Raw genomic sequence first — 21817 nt, 5'->3', positions numbered from 1 at the left:
AATCATTGCTATAGGAATGCAAAAATTAAAAAAGAAAAAGTAAAAGGTGAGAGGATAAAGGAAACAAAATCTTAATAAGTGTACAAAACATCCTAGTATCAAATACCAGGTATTACCTATTTTAATGTTGTTACTGAAGGCAAGAGGTCCCTGGGTGGCACAGGGTGGCACAAACTGCTTGTGCTGGACTACTACCCTAAAGGAGCCCTGGGGGGCAGTGGTTAACAGCTGGCTGCTAACCAAAAGGTGAGCAGTTAGACTCCACCAGCCACTCCTTGGAAACCCTATGCGGCAATTCTACTGTATGCCTTGGAATGACTGAAGGGCAACGTTGTTTTTTTTTTTTTTTAAACTACCCAAAAGTTTGAGAGTTCAAATCCACCTAACGACACCACAGAAAAAAGGCCTAGCGATCTGTTTCTGTAAAGGTGACAGCCAAGAAAACCCTATGGAGCAGTTCTCTGTAACACATGGGGGTCACCATGAATCTGAACGACTGGACAGCAACGGGTTTGGTTTTGGTTATTGAAGGCAAGAATGATCAGGGAAGACTTAATGGAGGCGGTCACACTTAACATAGGTCTCAAAGATGTGCATAATTTTGCACAGGATAGGCAAAGACACTGTATTGCTGTCGGTACTTGAGTTTTGCAGTAGGCGCCTTGGAACGCCACACTCGCGGGGGCGCCCCCTTCCGGAACTAAGCTTCTTGGCCCCTTGTGCCTTGTAGAGAGTGCGGTGCCGGTGGCACGCAGGCGCCGGGAGTAGATGAGGGCTCGCAAAGGCTTCATAGCGCGCATGCGTGAAGCTCTCTGGAGGCGGTAGCTTCTTCGTCGTCGAGACTGGAGGCTGAGTGTTAAACTTTGCCGGGCAGATATGGGATTCGGCTGTTAGTCGGGTGGCCATAGGTATGACTGCTGCTTTGTGGGGAGTAGGGCTAGAGGGTGGGAGCCCGTAGCGTGGGGGTCCTGAGCCTTTTCTGTGAGATCCGGGCCGACTATTGTATCTGTGTCGCAGCGGCTGCGCACAAAATGGCGGCGGGCAGACGGGGAGCGCGGGAGGAGGTCGGGGGGCCCTGGGGGTGAGAAGGGAAGCTCTTCTGCCCGGCCGCCGCGTTTATTCACCTCACTGCCCCGGAGGGCCGGGTCGGGCACCGTTTCCAGGAAGCTGTCTCAGGAAGAGTCGCCTGACGCCGTTGCTTTGGGCCAAAGGACGAGAACAGCCCTTTCACTAGGCCGTAGCGGCCCCTTCCCCATCGGCGCAGGGCTGCCGAGGCCGCGCCAGGCCTGGCAGTCGGAGGAAGCGGTGCTGAGGAAGCACGGAGAAGGGAGTAACCATTCCCATCGCGCCTTGAAGAGAGGCTTGAATTGAGCCTTTTTACAAGCGACGTTGTGCAAGAAGCATGGAGAGAAGAGCATGTTTGTATATGGGGCTGAGGAAGGGAGAGTTGGGATGAAGGAGGGGATGTTACCATCCAGCGGCGGCTTTTGCGGGTCCGTGTTCTCTGCCTGCGTTGTGCGGGTATGAAAGCAAAGAAAATGGCACCTCTCTGGGGGATACAGAGGGCATAAATGGCTGTGATACTTATTTACAAATTCCTCACGAATCGTGAATGTGGAACGTTAGTGATTTTGTTGCTGTTCTTATGTTGATTCCTAGGTTGGGCCCCGTTCTCCTAAAAGGGGGAAATGTATACCACACACTTGGATCTTTGAGGACATTTGAAACAGAGGTTTTGTCGTATGAGGCAATTGCTAAATGAGGGTGGCTTTTGTTACTACAAAATCTGTACTCGAACTAGACAGTGAAGACTGCCTCAAGATAATTTTTCTTAATCTTAAAATTTGTCCGAGGCGAAATTTGAATAAAAAAACAAAACTTTAATCCGAAGGAGTTCTCAAGCGCTTTATGTTGATTCAAATTATTTTTTTAACCAGCTATGGAATTGTGCACAAAATTTTTTTTTACTCTTGTTACAAAGGGTTAACTTTTAATTTTCGGGGATGCTGTGTTTGCTGGTTCAGATTGCAATTAAAATTGATAGCCTGGGGAAAAAGTTTACCAAAAAAAAAAAAAAGACGAATTTAAGGACGTTTTCACAGAAAAAGGCATGATTTACATCACTTCAAAATAGCTTTAGATTTTTGGTAATGATTGGACATTCTTGGCCTGTGTTGTACTCATCTTAAGATTTTTTTTTTTAACAGCATTTCATATGCATTTTATTTTGTATTACTGTACTCAGTAGTGTGTATTTTTAAATATTTATTGTGGGGTCCAATGTGTAAAACACTTAAAATATGCTTGGGCATTCCCTCCTTGGTCATTCGTGTTGAAGCCAAATGGGGTACAGATAAAACAGTTGAAAAAAATAAAAGAATCTTATTGGCTTGTTTTCAGAGTATATTTACTCATGTCACACATGTATTATGCTGAGTATTAAGTTTTGTAATCTTGTATCTTGTTCTGGAGGGTGTGTACAGCAGATGCTCTGGTTTGAAAAAAGGCTTCTCACAATCAGTCCTCAGTTTGTACTTCATGGACGTCTTAGGAGTTTTTAGTTCTCTTAAAAAGGTGATCCCTGGAATTTTTTTTTTTACGTAGAGAAAGAAAATGAGAGACAACTAGTGTAGTGGAAAGAGACTAGGCTTTGGAATCAGAAGATCTGGATTCAAAACCTTTTTTCCTCTTAACTCTGTGTGTGAATTTGGGTAAGTTATTTTAGCCTTATGAACTTTTGTTTATCTGTAATACGGTGATAATTTCTTTCTGGCCTGGGATTGTTGTGAAAAATAAACGAAGCAGTGTATGGAAAGCTCCTAGCCCTTGGCACAGAGTAGATGTTTAATATATGTTAGCTGCTATTTTTATTAGAAATATTGAAGTGTTTAGGCAGCATCTTTTGATTAAAAAGTGCAACTGTAGATACCCTGTTTTAATTAAAAAAGAAGAAAGTCAAAGGAATTTAGACTAAGTAAAATTTTGGAACTGCGAGATCATCTAACTTTCATGTGTTTTGTGCCTTTATAAACTTTATACATACTTTTCGTATTGGACTTATCAAAATAGGTTGTAACTATTTGCTTATATGATTGTTAGGTTCATCTTTATGTCTGCCCCAGTTCCTGGTATTAGATACCCAGATGTTGAGTGAATGAACTCAGCTTATTAGTTGGCAGAGCCTAGGCAATAACACAGAACCTTGGACTTCAAATAATGCTCTTTCCACTCTGCCTTAATGGTCGGTCATAGATTTGAATGGTCAGGGTTTGGATAAATCTGTCCAAATTCTTAATAAAACACTTTATGTAGTTAAACAGTGCTTCTGGTATGGGTACTCAGTAACGTAGTTTGGACTGTTTTGCAAGGAAGCAGGTAATGAATGTTGAAACGTGATGGTTTAAAGATCCTCCAGACTGTTTCTAAGTTTATTTAGTCTTTCTTTGCTGCAACTTATTTGGTCTAAACTTTGTAGTTGAAAATGGAAGGAAAATAAGTACGTGGAAGATGAGAAAATAATGGAAAGGAAGAAGAATGAGGAAAAAGTGAGGTATAGAAATAAAACACATAGGGTCAGGAATAATAAAGTTTTGGAATTGAAAAGAAAGTTTGGGGAGCATAGGAGATACAGCTATAAAAGTACATAAATTTTGGAGTATTGCTTGTAAACTTTAGGACCTCCTAAATATCAAAATGTATTTACTGTTCCAGTCTTCTTCCAGTTTTTATACATTTTTCCTGCCTTATTTCCACAGTCTTTGTTTTATTAAACTTTCAACTGATTTCCCCATTGTCCCTGTTAATGAGAAATGTTTCCAACTTTCTTTTGAATTTCTTTCTAAAAAAAAAATTTATTATGGAAAATACTAAACATGCAAAAACAGAATTATATAATGATTTTCCCACATACATATCATCAAACTTCAACAGTTACCAGCTAATGATCAGTCTTGTTTTGTCTTTACTTCTCACCCATTCGATTATTTTTAAGCAAATCCTATGTCATATCATTTCATCAATATGTAGTTAAGTATTTTTCCCTAAAATATTTAAAAACATTACACCTAAAATTAATAATCATTCCTTAATATTAGATATTCATTCAGTATTCAGAAGTCAGTGTGTATGTGTATCTGTACACATACACACATTTAATCATGTTATGCCGTAAATTTATGTTATGGCATAACATGATTAAGTGTGTGTGTGTATGTATATGTATGTATATGTATGTATGTATATGTTGCAGCTAAGATCCAAGTAAGGTTTATATGTTGCAATTGGTTGATGTCTCAAATCTATTTATAAGCTCCCCATCCACCATTTTTTCCCCCTGTAATTTACTTGTTGAAGAAAAACTTGGCTTTTTTATACATTGTTTTGGTAATGTTTTGCTTCTTCAACATTTTCTGAATCCATGAGTTTGATGTGAATTTAAAAATGTACTCATTTTTAGGAAATACTATAAGAGCTGGAAGTAAACAATTCCTGTTTCTAATACTATTTTGTAATTTTCAGAAATTACCCATCTTAATGAAAGGAATAAACACCTACCAGATTTTTAAATAAAGTATTTTGTTTAATATCTTACCTTTTTTTGAGCTTCTTTTGAGTGTTAGGAGTTTAATTAAACTTCGTAACAACATTTTGAGGTGGATACACTGTTTTTGCCTCCATTTTTGACATGGCAAAACTCAGGTTAACCAGCTTGCTCAGGGTTATATTGTTAGCAAGCAGGAGGACTAGAATTAAGGCACTGAATCTATGGTCTAAGTTCATAAAAACACTATCCTATACTTCTTCTCTAAAGCTGAATTAATAGTGCTAGATTTTACTTAGGGGAGTTAACCAATTTTGTATGAAGTCATTCACTGGCTGCTCTCCTGACAGGGTGGGTATCTTCAGATCAGTGGAAATTTCCCCAAAGATCAGATTATTATGGATTGCATAACAGGCTGACTAACAGTCAATAGTTAGGGAGTAAACATACAGAGAACGAGAAGAACCAAATCCAAAGATTTGTTCGGGGCTGATGCTCTTTATCATAGTGTAGATTCTTTGCCTCTTAGCCATACTTGGTTATAGTCTTTTTGACTTGGTGTATTATTGAGTTAAATAAGAACTCTTTAATGTTGGACATAAAATGTTGGGTCATTAACTAGTTTTGAATGAATTCAAGCTCTGGGTGCAAGGGAATTCTCTTTCTCTTCCAACTTTCCCTCTATACATAAACACACACGGTTGTTTTTTTCTGAAACTGTTTGAAAGTAAGTTATATAGATCAGGGTTCGTTATCCCTAAATACTTAAGTATGTGTTTCCACAGAATAGGATATTTCTCTTTCATTACTGTAGTACAGTTATCACCTTCAGTAAATTTAACAGTGATAAAATTTATTTAATGTACCATCCATCCATATTCCAGTTTTGTTGGTTGGTCTGATGTCCTTTATAGCAGTTTTTCCCCCAGTACATCTGGAATCAATATTGAATTTTAATTGTCATGTCTTTTTACTGTTCCTTAATTTGGAATGTTTCCACGGCTTTATCTTCTGTGAAGTTGACATTTTTGAAGAATACAGTCTGCTTTTTTTTGGTAGAACATTTCTCACTTTGGATTTCATGTGACCTTTTGATTAGATTCAGATTATGCATTCCTGGCCAGAAAACTCACATAAGTGATGTCATGTATGGAGGTATATGATGTCCACCTACTCCTCATTGGTGATATTGGTTAACATGTCCGATACTCTTTTTTCCCTTTTAATCAATCTGTGGGAGATAGTTTAAGACCATACAAATGTCCTTGTCATCAAAATTTCCCCCTTGATTTAATACCCACTTAATGATTCATACCGGAGCTAGTCTTTACTATGATGGTGGCAAAATGATGGTTTTTAAGTCCAGGAGTTACTCTACATATACCGTGGTACTCGGCACTCTACAAGAGCCCTCCTTTCTCCTTTCTTCTTTGTTGTTACATTCATTGGTATGGATTTATGGACTCCTGGTTTTTTCAGTGGTGTATAGTTTGCCATTCTTTCTTTCCCCTACTTCATATTTGTATGTATTTTCTTCTATAGTGAGAGTCCTGGTTCTTAACATCATCAAAACATTCACACATTTCAGCCCATACGCATTGATAACATATCTTAAGTAGTTTCAGAATTGCTTTGCCCATTGCCCATACCACCGCAAAAAAAAGCCTACTAAAAAGAATTTGTTTGCAGTTCTCTCCCTTTCCCCAGCTCCAGCCAAGACTGAAGGTATATAAATCACATATTGTGTTCACAAATTACTTGGATTAGTTTTCTTTTTCCCCATCAGTGGGTTATGATACTTAGATTTGGAATACGATCGATTTAATTCATTCAGTTTGCTTTCAGTTTTAGATCCCCCCCTTCCCATCCTTGATGATTTTATTGTATTTTTTTCATAATAGCAGATAATTAGTATGTTTCCAAAAGTCAAAACTATGCAATGAATTGTACTTAGTGAAATGTCCTATATTTCTTGCATACTTTGTATCCAATACCCCTTGTATGTAACCATCCTCATTATTTTCAGCTTTATCCTTCCAGTTACTCTTTGTAATCATAAGCAGATTTTATATGTGTATATATACTTTTTTTTTCTTATTTTTTCTTTCTTACACAAAAGTTGGCATACTATATATGCCCTTTTGTACTTTAGACTTCTGATGCATTTGGCCAGATTGTTTTAGGTATGTTTAATTGAAGACTTTGGAAAAAAACAAAGCTAAACCCATTTCCATTGAGTTGGTTCCAACTATCAGCAACCAGATAAGTAGGACAGAGTAAAACTGCCCCGTAAGGTTTTCAAGGGGTGGCTGGTGGATTTGAACTGCTGACCTTTTGATTAGCAGCCGACCTCTTAACCACTGCGTCACCAGACTTTGGAAACCCACCTTTAATTACCTTAGGCCAAGTGGGAACATTTTTTAGTCCATGCAGTTCATGAAAGACATGAACAACCGAATGGCAGGGAGGTCAAGGATGCAGTTAGTCCTCAGAAACAGTTGGAACTGGGCATTGAAAGTTCTTACTGTAGTTATCTCTTGACCCTGCTTACCTCTATTATGTTGGCTTTATTTTGTTTCAGTGCTTGTGCTTTCTCACTAAAGCAGTAAATATGGCTATCACAGCATTTGTGTTTTATACTACATCTACCACTTTTTCTCATTTCTTGTTAAAAATTTGCAGCAAGATTTCTTGAATCTTCCAGCTTGAATCAGGTGGTTTCTCTTTGACTATTTATTGAGATGGCAGGGCACTCATGTACTGGTGTTCTTGTTGTTACATGCTGTAGAGTCGGTTCTGACTCATAGTGACCCTGTGCACAACAGAATGAAATGCTGCCCAGTCCGGTGCCATCTTCAGAATCATTATGCATGAGTCCATTGTTGCATCTACTATGTCTGTCTATCTCCTTGAGGGCCTTCCTCTTTTTCGCTGACCCTCTACTTTGCCAAGCATGATGTCCTTCTCTAGGGACTGATCCATTACTAATAATGTATCCAAAGTATGTGAGGTGTAGTCTTGCTATCCTTGCTCCTAAGGAGCATTCTGGCTGTACTTCTTCCAAGACAGATTTGTCCATTCTTTTGGCAGTCCATGGTATATTCAACATTCTTCTCCAATGCCACAATTCGAAGTTGTCAATTCTTTGGTCTTCCTTATTCATTGTCCAGCTTTCACATGCATGAGGCTGTTGAAAACACCATGGCTTGTGTCACGCACACCTTAATCTTCAAGGTGACATCTTTGCTTTTTGATACTTAAAAGAGGTCTTTTGCAGCATATTTGCCTAGTGCAGTGGGTGGTTTGATTTCTTGACTGCTGATTCCATGGGGGTTGATTGTGGATCCAATAAAATGAAATCCTTGACAACTTCACTATTTTCTCTGCTTGTCATGATGTTGCTTATTGGTCCAGTTGTGAGGAATTTTGTGTTGAGGTGTAATCCATACTGAAGGCTGTAGTCTTTGATCTTCATCAGTAAGTGCTTCAAGTCCTCTTCACTTTCAGCAAGAAAGGTTGTGTCATCTGCATCATACAGGTTATTAATGAGTCTCCCACGAATCCTGATAGCCTGTTTTTCTTCCTATAGTCCAGCTTCTCAGATTATTTTTTCAGTGTACAGATGGAGTAAGTACGGTGAAAGGATGCAGTCTCAACATACACCTTTCCTGAATTTAAACCATGCAGTATCCCCTTATTCTGTTTGAACAACTGTCTCTTGATCAATGTACAGGTTCCTCATGAAAATAATTAAGAGTTCTGGAATTCCCACTCTTTGTAATGTTATCCATAATTTGTTCTGATCTACACAGTCGAATGCCTTTGCACAGTCAGTAAAACACAGCTGAGCATCTTTTTGGTATTCTCTGCTTTGAGCTAGGATCCATCTGACATCAGCAGTAATAACCCTAGTTCCAAGTCTTCTGAGTCTGGCTTGAATTTCTGTCAGTTCCCTGTTGATGTACTGCTGCAACCGCTCTGAATGATCTTCAGCAAAATTTTGCTTGCATGTGATGTTAATGATATTGTTCAGTAATTTCCAGATTCAATTGGATCACCAGTATGTATGTGGTGTACATGCTGTTAAAAGAAGAAATAAGATACATATGAGGGGAAAAAAAAAACCCATTGCCAGCGAGTCGATTCCATCTCATAGCGACTGTATAGGGTGGAGTAGGACTGCCACATAGGGTTTCCAAGGAGCACCTGGTGGATTCGAACTGCTGACCTTTTCGTTAGCAGCGGTAGCGCTTAACCACTATACCACCAGGGTTTCCTATACGAGTATACTCACACGTTTATCAAAAAAAAGTTGTTTTCCTGGAAAAAATAATACCAAAGCATTGTCATATGAGATTACATGATCCTCATGGAGATGTCTTCATGGGATTGTGCATTTTGTTTATATCTCATGAAATGATGCTTATCATTCCTTCCAGATCGCAGTGAAGTTTGTGGTGCTCTTTGTAATGCAGCATGTTTCTGATTGCTTATATTTGCTTTGTTTCTTTGACCATTTCCTGAAGGCACCACATTTTTGGCGTTTTACTCTCCGGCTTGATGCTGTCTCCACACTGGTGACACCTTCAACATTTTGACTTGCATACCTTTTATAAGATATGAGAGGACAAAACTAATGTTAGAAAAAGAGTTTGCCAAGTGGATCTGTCTACATGGTAGCGATTAGCAGATTGTTAGTTAAACTGAGGAAAGCAGAGAAAATCATCTTAGTGTTTTGTGACTGTACAGTAGGACTCAGTGTTGAATGAACTGGCTTGTGCAATAACCGCATTTTCAGGTACCAGAACAACACCAAGTAAGGTATATAGATATGTACCTAGAAAAATGTTAATGCTGGTTTTCTCTTTGTGGTAGGATTATTGAAAATTCTTCTTTTCTGCATAGAATTAAGGTGGTTTTTCTTTCCTTTTTTTTCTCTGACAAGGGTGGGAGAAATGAAATCTGTATTTTTTTGTATTAGAAAAACAAAGTATACAAGATAAATTTGCATTTCCATCTCTAGGCTGACACATGTAAAGAACACTGAGAGGTACAGGTTCTTGTGATCTTGCCACTTGCTGGTTAAGTTGGAAGGCTTCCCTTAGTCCAGGGTTGTCGTGTGACTCAGATGAGATAATGAATATGAAAATGCTTTGTAAACCATGAAGTGCTGTCAGATCCAAGTGCCAGGCTTGATAGAGTCCTTTTCATTATGAATCTAATGGAGCAATTATGATCTGGCTGGTTAAATTTTAGTGATGCTTTTGAATGTTGAGAGATTTCAGGTCTGCTGATACCTGTAAGGAAAAATTAAGGGTTCCCTTCCTTCCTGAAAGAGTGCATCAAAATAACAGGCAGTTCTTGACTGTCCATAGTAGTGGATGTCTCAGAAACACCTCATGGGATCTAATGGTGATATCTTCTGAATCCATTAAGCCATTTCTTTATGCCTCAAGGAGTCAGTTCCTACCTGGTGCTTCTAAAATAATTTTTATTTGTATTGAGCATTTCTTACTTTGGAGTGGCATGTTTTAGTTCTTAAAAAGACAGAGTTTTGGACTGCTACGTGTCAAAATTACATGTCAAAATCATAAACCAGTCTTAAGGAGTTCAGAATGTTTTGTGACCATTAAATATCCTGTTTTAAAGAATATTAAATATGGGAAAATAAAACGTCAGTTGAAAATAGCAAGTAATGCAGTTCTGATTTCGTACAGTAAAGTTTGGTATATTTGTCTCCTCCCCACACATGTGCATGCGAGCACATACAACTAGGAGAAACTGTATCAAAATACTAGTTTACTTTGGATGATGGTTTTATTGGCAAGGACTTCACTTACTGCTGTTTTAGCTTCTGTAACAAGCATATATTATATAATCAAGAATTAGAATTTATTTTAAAGGTTTAATATTATTCGTGGTTGTTTTCAGAGTTAATAATTAAGAACTCAGATCTCAAGTCAGTTTTTCCAGGTTTAACGATTTCAGAAGTTGGCCATCCGTAAATTCTAGATGAGCAAACTTCAAGACCAGAGCTCCTGGGGCTAAGCAAAAAAGGGTATTGTAATTTTGTTGTTTTTCAGGTGTTAATACCAAATTTAAATCAGTTGCTGCCTAGTCAATTCTGACTCACAGTGACCCCGTGTATGTCAGAGTAGAAGTGTGCTCTATAGAGATTTTTCCCCCCAGAAATAGATCACCAGGCCTTTCTTCTGAGGTACCTCTGGATAGACTTGAACCTTCAACCTTTCAGTTGTATCAGTATCATTTTCCGAAGGCAGAGAGCTCATTTATTTATTTTGGTGTGGCATAACCTAAATTTTAATCAGAGAATTCTTGTCAATAACTCTGTTTTGCTTAATTTTACTTTATCTCACAAGTTAACTTTTTCCACTGAAAGGTAGAATGAAACAGAGATAGTGAAATATGAAGTTTTTAATAGCCGATTAAAAAAAATCAGTTGGGAAGGAAGGGTATAGAGAATAACTACAATGAGATATTAGACTTAAACTTGAATTTATTCATACATTACTTGTTAATCATAACAAATTAGGTAATTTTAGCTTTTGTTAGATCTTGGTGTGGTAATGTTAGATTAGATTGCGAAGAATGAAAATTTCAATAACCCAAGCTGGTTTTATACTCTCTTCCTCCTCTTTGTTTTCTGTTAAAAAGATCGTACTTGGCACCTAAAAATTTTTTTATTATGGAATTTTCAAACATGCAGAAAATAGAGGAAAAGGTAATGAATCCCTATAACTGTAGATTTTTAGTTCATAATAGCCAAAGAAAGGATACAGCTTTACATTGGAGTATACGATTGTGTATTGAGGGAGCTTGTCCCACCCCCCCCCACCCCAGTCTCTACACTTTTAGGTGTTGTTTTTTTTTTTAATAATTTTTATTGAGCTTTAAGTGAGCATTTACAAATCGTCAGTCTGTCATAAGCTCACATATAAGCTTATATACACCTTACTCCCACCCTAATGAGTCAGCCCTTCCAGTCTCTCCTTTCGTGACAATTTTGCCAGTTTCTAACCCTCTCTACCCTCCTATCTCCCCGCCAGACAGGAGATGCCAACACAGTCTCATGTGCCCACCTGATCCAAGTAGCTCACTCTTCATCAGCATCTCTCTCCAACCCATTGTCCAGTCCCTTCCATGTCTAATGAGTTGTCTTCGGGAATGGTTCCTGTCCTGGGCCAACAGAAGGTTTGGGGACCATGACCGCCGGGATTCCTCTACAACTGACTATCATGATTCCATTTACCAGAAGAGCAATTAACATTGTGGTTTTTTTAGGATAGGGTTTGTTCTCTAGAAATTTAACTGCATTCTTTTGAATCCGTTCAGCTAGAGATTGTGTTTTGTATGAATACGGATAACCTAACCCGTTGCCATCCAGTCGTTTCCAACTCATAGCGACCCTCTAGGACAGAGTAGAACTGCCCCATAGAGCTCCCAAGGAGCACCTGGTGGATTTGAACTGCTGGCCTTTTGGTTAGCAGCCGTAACACTTAACCACGATGCCACCAGGGTTTCCATGAATAGGGATATAAGTGTTTTTCTTACAATTTCTGTTTTGCTTACCTCTTTCCCTTTTTTTCTAAATTTAAATACTTTCTTCTTTGCAGAGGCAGAGATTTAAAAGGCACTGATGCTCGAGAGTATTGCTTGGCTTGGCTGCCTGCCAAGCCCCTGCTCAGCAAAGGAGAGTGGAAGGGAGAAAGAAACGTTAAGCACTCCTTGGTCAAAGACTGTACTTATTTATGTTTCATCTAATTCAGTTCTTAAAATAATTCAGAGAGGTAGATACTTTTCCCATTTCACATGAGAAAACTGATGCCCAGAAGGTTAATAGCTTGTTGAAGTTATCTGTAGTAAATGGTGAATATGGTAGAATTCAAACTCAGGCCTATATGATCAGACTTCTTCTCTGTCTCATCAGCTGTGCTGTGTCTTAAGGAATCCTCCATTCTTAACCTAACTTACACTCCTCATTTGGTATATAGAAATAAGCGCTTTTTTTCTTTAATTGTGCAAAAATTTACACACACCTTGCTATGTACTGCTAGCTGCTCTCCCCCTAATGAGACATCACACTCCTCCTCTCTACCCTGTATTTCCCGTGACCATTCAAACAGCTCCTGTCCCCCTCTGCCTTCTCATCTCGCCTCCAGACAGGAGCTGCCCGCATAGTCTCAGGTGTTTACTCGCACCAAGAAGCTCAGTCCTCAGGGGTATCATTTTCCCTCTTATAGTCCAGTCCAGTTTCTGAAGAGTTGGCTTCAGGAATGGTTCCAGTCTTGGGCTAACAGAGGGTCTAGGGAATAGGGACCATGACCTCTGGGGTCCCTCTAGTTTCAGACCATTAAGTCTAGTCTTTACAAGAAATTTGAGCTCTGCATCCCCCTGTTCTCCCACTCCATCGGAGACTCTGTTGTGTTGCCTGTCAGGGCAGTCATCGGTGGTAGCTGGGCACCATCTAGTTCTTCTGGTCTCAGGCTGATGTAGTCCTTGGTTTATGTCACCCTTTCTGTCTCTTGGGCTCATATTTACCTTGCATCTTTGGTATTCTTCATTCTCCTTTGCTCCAGGTGGGTTGAGACCAATTGGTGCATCTTAGGTGGCTGCTTGCTAACGTTTAAGACCCCAGATGCCACTCACCAAAGTGGAAGTAAGTGCTTTTGAGTATGGCTGAAAAAATTCTATTGGTACTATATTTTAGTGCTAAGAATAATAGATGTCATGCAGTGATCTGGGATCTTTTCTGATGTTAATAATCTTTAAAACTTTGAGGAAGATGATGTCTTCATTTTATAAATGAGGGAACTGGCCACTAAGCACAGCAGGAGTTAAATCTGTGTCTTTTTGCCCTCGTATTTATTTTACCCTGTCTTGGTGCCTACTTGTAGTTCCTCTTTTCATATCCCTGAAATAATAACCTAACATTGCAAATATTCTTTAAATATTTAAGTGAATTGAATTACTGAATAAAAAGTTTTTCAAATACCAAAGTATCAGCTTAGAAATGAATTTGAAAGACTGTATATTACTTCATTGAGTTATGTCAGTTTAATGTGTGCCATAGGAGATGATCAGAAGGATTCTCCTAGGCTGGCACTTCACAAGAAGTGGATTTGATTCAGACAGGAGTAATCTAGGTGGTGAGGTATGAATGAAAGTATGGAAGCAAGATTTGTGGGACATGGTGGTGGTTGTTAGTTGCTGTTAAGTCGATTCCGACTCAGGGAGCCCCTGGGTAGACCAAATGGTTAAGTACTCAAATACTAACCGAAAGGTTGGTGGCTCAGACCCACCCAGAGGTGCCTCAGAAGACAGACCTGGCAATCTGCTTCCCAAAGGTCATAGTCTTAAACACCCTATGGAGTAGTATGACTCTGCACTGATGGGGTTCACCATGGAAATGGTTGTTGTTGGGTGCCATCAGGTCAGTTTTGACTCAGCGACATCATGTGATAGAGTAGAACTGCTCCCGTAGAGGTTTCTTGACCGTAATCTTTATGGAGGCAGATCCCCAGACCTTTCTGTCACAGGGCCACTGGATGGGTTCAAACCACCAACCTTTCAGTTAGCAGCCAAGTGCTTAACCTAGCAAATAGACTGATTTGGCTTTAGCAGAAGGTTTGAGTTAAGTATTACTAGCTAGTAGGATGTGAAGGGTAGGTTGAGATTAAACCCAAAGCCGTTGCTGTTGAGTAGATCCTGACTTATAGTCAGTCACCTTATAGGACAGTGTAGAACTGCCCCATAGAGTTTCCAAGGAGCACCTGGTGGATTTGAACTGCTGACCTTTTGGTTAGCAGCCGTAGCACTTAACCACTATGCCACCAGGGTTTCCAGATTGAGATTAGGTTATAAATACTAAATGCCAGGCTGAGGCATTCGGACAGTATCTTCTAGGCAGTGGTTAAGTGAAGATTTTAATGTAGAGAATGATATGCTGAAAGAAATGTTTTAAGGATATTAATCTGACAGGAGCCCTGGTAACGCAGTGGATAAGAGCTCGGCTGCTAACTGAAAGATTGTCAGTTTGAATCCACCAGGTGCTGCTTGGAAACCCTATGGGGCAATTCTGTTCTGTCCTACAGGGTTACTATGAGTCAAAATCGACTCTACAGCAGTGGGGTAATCTGACACTGACAGAATGAGTTGGAATGGAGGCCAGCTGTGGTGTAGGATGATGAAAGCTTAAAGGGCTGTAGTTGTGAGGGAGAAAAGAATGTATGCGTGAGAGGTATTGACAGGAATACATAGAAGTTTATGAGTATTTAGAAATGAAGAATACAGAGCTTTTTTAAAAAACCTTGGTGGCTAAGAGAATTGCTGTAGAGAGAGGCAGAAGATTAAGGATGGATAGTTTTTGGACCCAGTCCAAAAGCCAGTAAAAACAGTAGCTAACATAGCAGTTGCCATAAAGGAAATAGGTTCCCATCACATATTTCTATCTCCATAGATAATTTTATCAAATAGTTAATAGACAGTGTGGATATTTTATGTAACTGAAGCTATACTTTGTCTTGGTCCAGAACTTTATAGCTTTGTCAGATATATGCCATTAATTAGATTAGCTTATTTATAACTTGCTTTTTATCATTCCAGCGCAGCTGTTTCTTTTTATTATAGCATTTTGTTCAGAGGAGTCCTGGTGGGACAGTGGTTAAGACCTCAGCTGCTAACCAAAAGGTTGGCAGTTCTAATTCCCCAGGTGCTCCTTGAAAATCCTATGGGGCAGTTCTCCTCTGTCCTGTAGGGTTAGAATCGACTCGATAGCAATGGGTTTATTTTATTTAGAAACTTTGCCCATAAAATTACAAATTTTCTGAAATTTGGTAAGCATATGTTAATAGGACCTTGTCGTCTGAAATCTCAATTTTCCCAGTTCTCTAAAAAGCTTTGAAGGCGCTCATCCTATACAACTCAACTAAAGCATCCGTTACCTCTTGCAGCAACCTTTTTCTGATACCTTAGTATTTTTGTGATACTGACAAACTGTACTGCAGTTGATTTACTTTCTTTTTATTGTTGGATTGTAAGCCTTTGGCTGTAGGAACCATTTTTAAAACTCCAGGAACTAGAATAGTGACTATCATGTAATGTTGTTGTTAGGTGCAGTGGAATTGGTTCCAACTCGTATATACAACAGCATGAAGCACTCCCCAGTCCTGTACCATCCTCACAATTGTTGCTATGTTGGAGCCGATTGTTGGAGCCACTGTGTCAGTCCATCGTTTTGAGGGTTTTCCATCTTTTTTGCTAACCCCCTGCCTTACCAAGCATGATGTCCTTCTCCAGGGACCGGTCCCTTCTGATAACATGTCCAAAGTATGTGAGACAAAGTCTTGGCACCCTCACTTTCAAGGAGCACTCTGGCTATACTTCTTCCAAGACAAAAGATTTGTTTGTTCTTCTGGCAGTCCGTGGTATAATTAATATTCTTCGCCAACAGCATAATTTGAAGGCATCAGTCATATAGTAGGATCTTAAAAATAAAAAATTGGGATCTCAAAAATAAAAATGAATGAATGACTCTGAATTTCCCTTTCCACCACAATTGAAAAGAAAGAAGGGGAAAAGGCCTATGAAATAAAGAAACAGCCTCTGAGAAATTATTGGCCACAGCAAGTGAATATGTCCTCGCCTTCCCTCACCCTACAGTAGCCTGCAGGATTTGCATACTTGTGAGAAGGAACTTTCTAAACTAGTGACATTGCCTGTTAAATAGTTCTTTTTAATTAAAAAACCAACAACAATATTTAGCAAAGCCGAGGTGTACAGAAATGGTAATAGCAGCAAAAGGCAAAAGCACATGCTAGTGTAGGACAGCCAGAAGCTAAAAATTGGGTAAGGAAAGGTGAGAGGGGGAGAGGGAGTTGTCATTTTTGTTGTTAGTTGTTCTTGAGATGGCTCTGACTCATGGTGACCTATGTATAACAAAATGAAGTGTTGCCCAGCCCTGTACCATCTTCATGATTGCATTGGCATGTTTGATTCCATTGTTGCAGCCATTGTGTAGTGCCCTACAACCTAGGGGGTTCATCTTTTAGCACTATAATGAACAGTGTTCTGTTGTGATCCGTATGTTTTCACTGGCTAATTTTCTGAGGTAGATCGCCAGGCCTTTTTTCCTAGTCTGTCTAAGTAGGTGTCATGGTTAAGGTTATTTGTCACCTTGGCTAGGCCATGATTCTCAGTGACTTGGCAGATATTATGTAATCATCCTCCATTTTATGATCTGATGGGAGCAGCCAGTCAGTTGATAGGGGGGTTTCCATGGGGGTGTGGCCTGCATCCAATGTATAGGAATGTTCTGGCAAAGCTTGCCTGCTCTCAATCCTGTATGTGACTCGTCATTCTCTGACTCTGGTTCTTGGGACGTGAACCAGCAGCCTGCTGTCTGACCTGCAGATTTTGGGATTCGCCAGCCCCTGTGGTGCAGTGGGGCAGCAGCCTGCTGTTGGACCTGCCGATTTTGGGTTCGTCACACCCCTACAACCATGTGAGTCATGAGGAGCCTCTAGCCTGATGCCTGAGCGACCTGTTTGGAACTGGCCAGCCTCCACAACTGCCTGAGCTAGTTCCTTGAAATAAATCTGTCTCTCTGTATATTTATATTTATATATGTGTGTGTGTGTATTTATACATGTTTCACTGTTTTGCTTGTCTAAGAGAAACCAGTCTAAGACAGTAGGGAATCTGTGCTGAAACCTTGCCATCATGGGTGACCCTGCTGGTATTTGAAATACCAGCAGCATAATTTTCAGCATCATAGCAACACCCAGTCCACTACAGTATGCCAAACCGACAGTTGGCGATTGAGTGAGTTGGCACAACCACCTAAGTTTAGCCTTCAAGTCCTAGGTTCTGAAACTCCCTATCATAAGCCTTTTTGACGACTAGATGAAAGTTAGATTCTTTCAGTTTGAATTTATTCTCCCCTTCCCCTTCTTTCCCCAAAATCACTTTTCCGAGGTATTACTCCACTTCCTGGTTTCAGTACTAACAACTTAACCTCTGATTGAAATTCGGAAGCTCTTCTCCAACCCAGAAGGAGCTTTCATGTCTTTTCTCTGTGGTTCCTGACCCTAATCATAAAAAAAAAAAATCATTAGAAGCCTTTAATTCCAATACTATGGTGTATGCTCTGGGCCTGTAAAAAAATTTTAGAACCTCGGCTGATTTTTATTCTAATCTGTATTTCTCACTAAGGCAATGGATGCTATGTATTCCATGACTGGGAGAAAAAAAATGAAAAGCTTACTTAGGAAAACCGCTTATCCAGAAAGTGGCGTATTCTTTAATGATTATGGATAATAAAGGGTAATATAGTAAAACCTGTGAAAGCTGGAACTTGTGTAAGGAAAACCTGCCAGAGAGGGAAAAGCAAAATATTTTCTAGTACTAGAGAACAATAGAAAAGTGGCAAAACTGCACCCTGTCAAAAGCAGAAAACTTGAGACCCTTAAAACAAGGCAGCCCTGTTGAGTTCTGGCTGTCACAGGTTTCACTGTATTTACTGTATTAAGCATTTGTTGTAAGTTTCTGGCTATTGGTTTTTACCTTGATGATTATATGAATCCTATGATATTAGCAATATTTTCAGATTATCGGCAAATCAGTGAATGTCATCCTTGGTGAAACCCCTTGGTCTTTATATTCTAATAGCAGATTTGGAGAACCTGGAGCACTGTCAAATTTCCTGGTTTAGGATTAGAAGCCTGCTTGACTTTGTTTTTTTTTTAATTGTGCTTTAGGTGAAAGTTTACAGCTCAGGTTAATTTCTCGTACAAAAATTCATACACATACTGTTATGTGCCACTAGTTGCAGTCCCTGTAATGTGACAGCACATTCTCCCTTTCTACCCCACGTGTTCCATGTGCATCCAACCAGCTCCTGTGCCTTTCTGCTTTCTCATCCTGCCTCTGGACAGGAGCTGCCCGTTTAGTCTTGTGTAGCTGTTTGAACTAAGAAAGAAGCACATTCTTCAGGGATATTATTTTATGTTTTATAGTCTAGTCTAATCTTTGTCTGAAGAGTTGGCTTTGGGAATGGTTTTAGGTTTGGGTTAACAGAGTCTGGGGCCATGTCTTCGAGGACTCCTCTAGTCTCAGACCATTAAGTGTGGTCTTTTCACGTGAATTTCAGTTCTGCACCACACTTTTCTCTTGCTCCATCAGGGACACTCTGTTGTGCTCCCTGTCAGGGCAGTCATTGGTGGTAGCTGGGCACCATCTAGTTCTTCTGGTATCAGGCTGATGGAGCCTCTGGTTTATGTGGCCCTTTTGAGCCTGCTTGACTTTAGACACAGGTGATGGTAATACCATAACCAAGAAACCAAACCCAGTGCTCTCGAGTCGATTCCAACTAATAGCGACCCTATAGGACAGAGTAGAACTGCCCCATACAGTTTCCAAGGAGCATGTGGCAGATTCGAACTGCCAACCCTTTGGTTAGCAGCCATAGCACTTAAGCACTACGCCACCAGGATAATACTATATACATATGTAGTTCTGTTTACTTACATACATATGTAATACTTTTGTATGGGTATTTCATCATTAACTAGCATTTTATTTTTTCTCCATAATGGTAGTTAATTAAAAATAACTTATAGTTAAAACATTACTGTAGTTTCGTATTTTGAGCGATATTTTTGAATCCCCCTCAGATTGGCATTAGCAGTTACCCGTTTTTTAATCTGTTTGTATACTCCTATAGTTAACGTAGTTTAAATATACAGTAAAATGATTGAAGAAATAAAATCAGGAATAAACCAAAACCCTGTTGCCATCAAGTTGGTTATGACTCGTAGCGACCCAGTGGGACAGAGTAGAACTGTCATATGGGGTTTCCAAGACTGTAAACTTTACGGAAGGAAACTACCACATCTTTCTCCTGCAGAGTGGCTGGTGAAAATCAAGGAATAAAAGATCTATTAAAACGAAGTAGCCCTTAAATGCCAATAGTGAAATTTGGCAATAAAAAAGGAAGTAGGGAATACAAGAGTATAAACAAAGCTGTAATAGTCAATTGTTAAAGGAATTGATGAATGGAAGTATTTCTAAAATACAATATTGAAGCAGGAAAGTACTTTCTAGCTTTTTTTTCAAGTAAGCTCATTACTTTGGAGTCTGTTTTAAAACCCATATTTTGTCTCTTTTTTTCCTGTATAAGCAATTTTTGTAGAAAAAAGTCTAGTGAACAGTAAGCTTTTTATTGCTATAAATTTGTTGTTGATATTTGTTAGTGTTCATACATACATAGATGGATTTTAAGACTAAGACAGTTGCAGTCATGGCCCACGATATGCTTTTTTGTAAGTGTCATTTCATATATTCATTTTTCCAATACTAGCATAATCCACATGCTTTTCTGTCTACCAGTCAGGTAACTGAATGGTAAAAGATACTTCGGTTTCTCTTTGTATATTTATGTCTTAGCAAAGAGCAGTGATAAGTTTGAATTAATAATTTAAGAATAACTAGCTAATATGCCAGGCTTAGTTCCTTGCCCTAAATTCTCAAACATCTACTCATTGAACCAAGAGCGTTAAAACTTGTGTAGCTTTTGTTATTGCTAGATTGATCCAAAAAAAATAAAAAAGAATTTGCAGTACCGTGATGCTTGTGGATGTTTTTCCTTTACCCTGCCAACATTTGATTTTGTTTTTTGTTAACCAAAGAACCTAATATATATAATATTAAAGCTAATTTCAACTAGAGGCTACTATACAAGTTTGTGCAGCCAAAATGAGTGCAAGAGATGATTGATAACAGAATTATTTTATTTACAAGATAAATTCAAATAAAGATATTAAATCAAGGATATAGTTACATTTTTTAAGTGGTGGTTTCTCATCTTCTAGAGAGTTGGAACATTGTAGTGACTTTTTTTGTTAATTTCAAGGTTACCTTGGAACATTGCTTTATTTAAGTAAAGTGATCTTTAGATTTCTGAAAGACTTGTGTGCTATTTTTTTTCTGTTTGTAATGGTAAATTTCAGACATACCAATATGATAGTGAAACCCCAGTACCTATCACCTAACTTCTGTAGTTATCAGCTCATGACAATATTGTTGATCTCCATCCCTTTTGATTATTTCGAAGCATAATGCAGGCATATCGTTTTATCATAAATATTTTAGTATGCATTTCCAAAAGGTGTCTCTAAAAACAGTACCATTTTCAAACCTACATTAATAATGCCTGAATATCAAATAGTGAGTTGTTAAAATTTCTCATTTACCTCATTTTTTAAGATAGTTTGTTCAAATCAAGATCCATACATTGAGTATACTGAGAATTTAATAGATTTCTGGTGCAGTGGTTAAGAGCTTGGCTGCTTACCAAAAGGTTGGCAGTTTGTTTCTTTCTACCAGCCACTCCTTGAAAACCCTGTGGGACGGTTCCAGTCTGTCCTGTGGTTGCTGTGAGTTGAAGTTAACTAGACGGCAGTGGGGTTTTTTTTTTTTTTTTGGTCCTTTAAATTCATAGCATTGTGGTTTTTAACCTTTTATAGGCCATGAATTCCTTTGTGGTTCTGATGAAAGCTATGGATCTTTTGTGCAGGAAATGCTCACAAGTACACTTAACACTCATCCCCCCCAAGAAAAAATCAAACCTGTTGCTGTCAAGTTGTTTCTGACTCACAGCAACCCTAAAAGACAGAGTAGAACTGCCTCATAGGGTTTCCAAGGAGCACCTGGTGGATTCGAACTGCTGACGTTTTGGTTAGCAGCTGTAGCTCTTAACCACTACACCATCAGGGTTTCCCCACCTTCACCCCAGCCACCTAAATTTGTGTATACTTTTCAAGGAGTTGATGTTCCTTCCAAAGTCCACAAATCCACAGGTTCAGAACCCTTGATAGGTATCCCTTCTCTCGCCCTCCGCCTCCTTATATTTTTGTTGTTGTTGAAGAAACCAGTTGTTTTGTTGTGTAGCTTTTTCAAGACAAGCCTAGTGTTGATTTCATCCCTGTGGTATTGTTTAACGTGATTCTCTAACAGCCCCTCTCCCCCTATTTCCTTTAAACTGGTAGTTACATCTAGAGGTTTAATTACATTCAGATTCAGGTTCTTTTTGCTTCCCAAGAATACTTCATAGTGCATGTCCATTAGGAAGCACATAAAAATACGGTTGTCTTTCTTTGCAGTGTTAACAGCTTTTAATTACGATTGTACAGATCCAATAATTTGTTATTTGGAAAATACAGTTTTCTAATTTAGTCATTCTTTCTTTATTAGCTGGAATAC

General features: G+C 39.0%; 1 protein-coding gene across 2 annotated transcripts in view; it reads left to right on the top strand.

The window, feature by feature from the left end:
* Positions 1-783: 783 nt before the first annotated feature.
* The window catches only part of ZNF638 (zinc finger protein 638), a 91376-nt gene continuing 70342 nt past the window's right edge, over positions 784-21817 (top strand). For both annotated transcript variants that reach the window (XM_049856339.1, XM_049856338.1), the window contains exon 1: positions 784-908. The gene's annotated coding sequence lies outside the window, so the exon portion shown is untranslated. The remainder of the gene's footprint in view (positions 909-21817) is intronic.

Source organism: Elephas maximus, chromosome 17 (assembly GCF_024166365.1).
Source record: "Elephas maximus indicus isolate mEleMax1 chromosome 17, mEleMax1 primary haplotype, whole genome shotgun sequence".
Taxonomy (NCBI): Eukaryota; Metazoa; Chordata; class Mammalia; order Proboscidea; family Elephantidae; genus Elephas; species Elephas maximus.
Note: the sequence above shows the minus strand (reverse complement) of the source record. Positions and strands in the feature narration are given on the sequence as shown.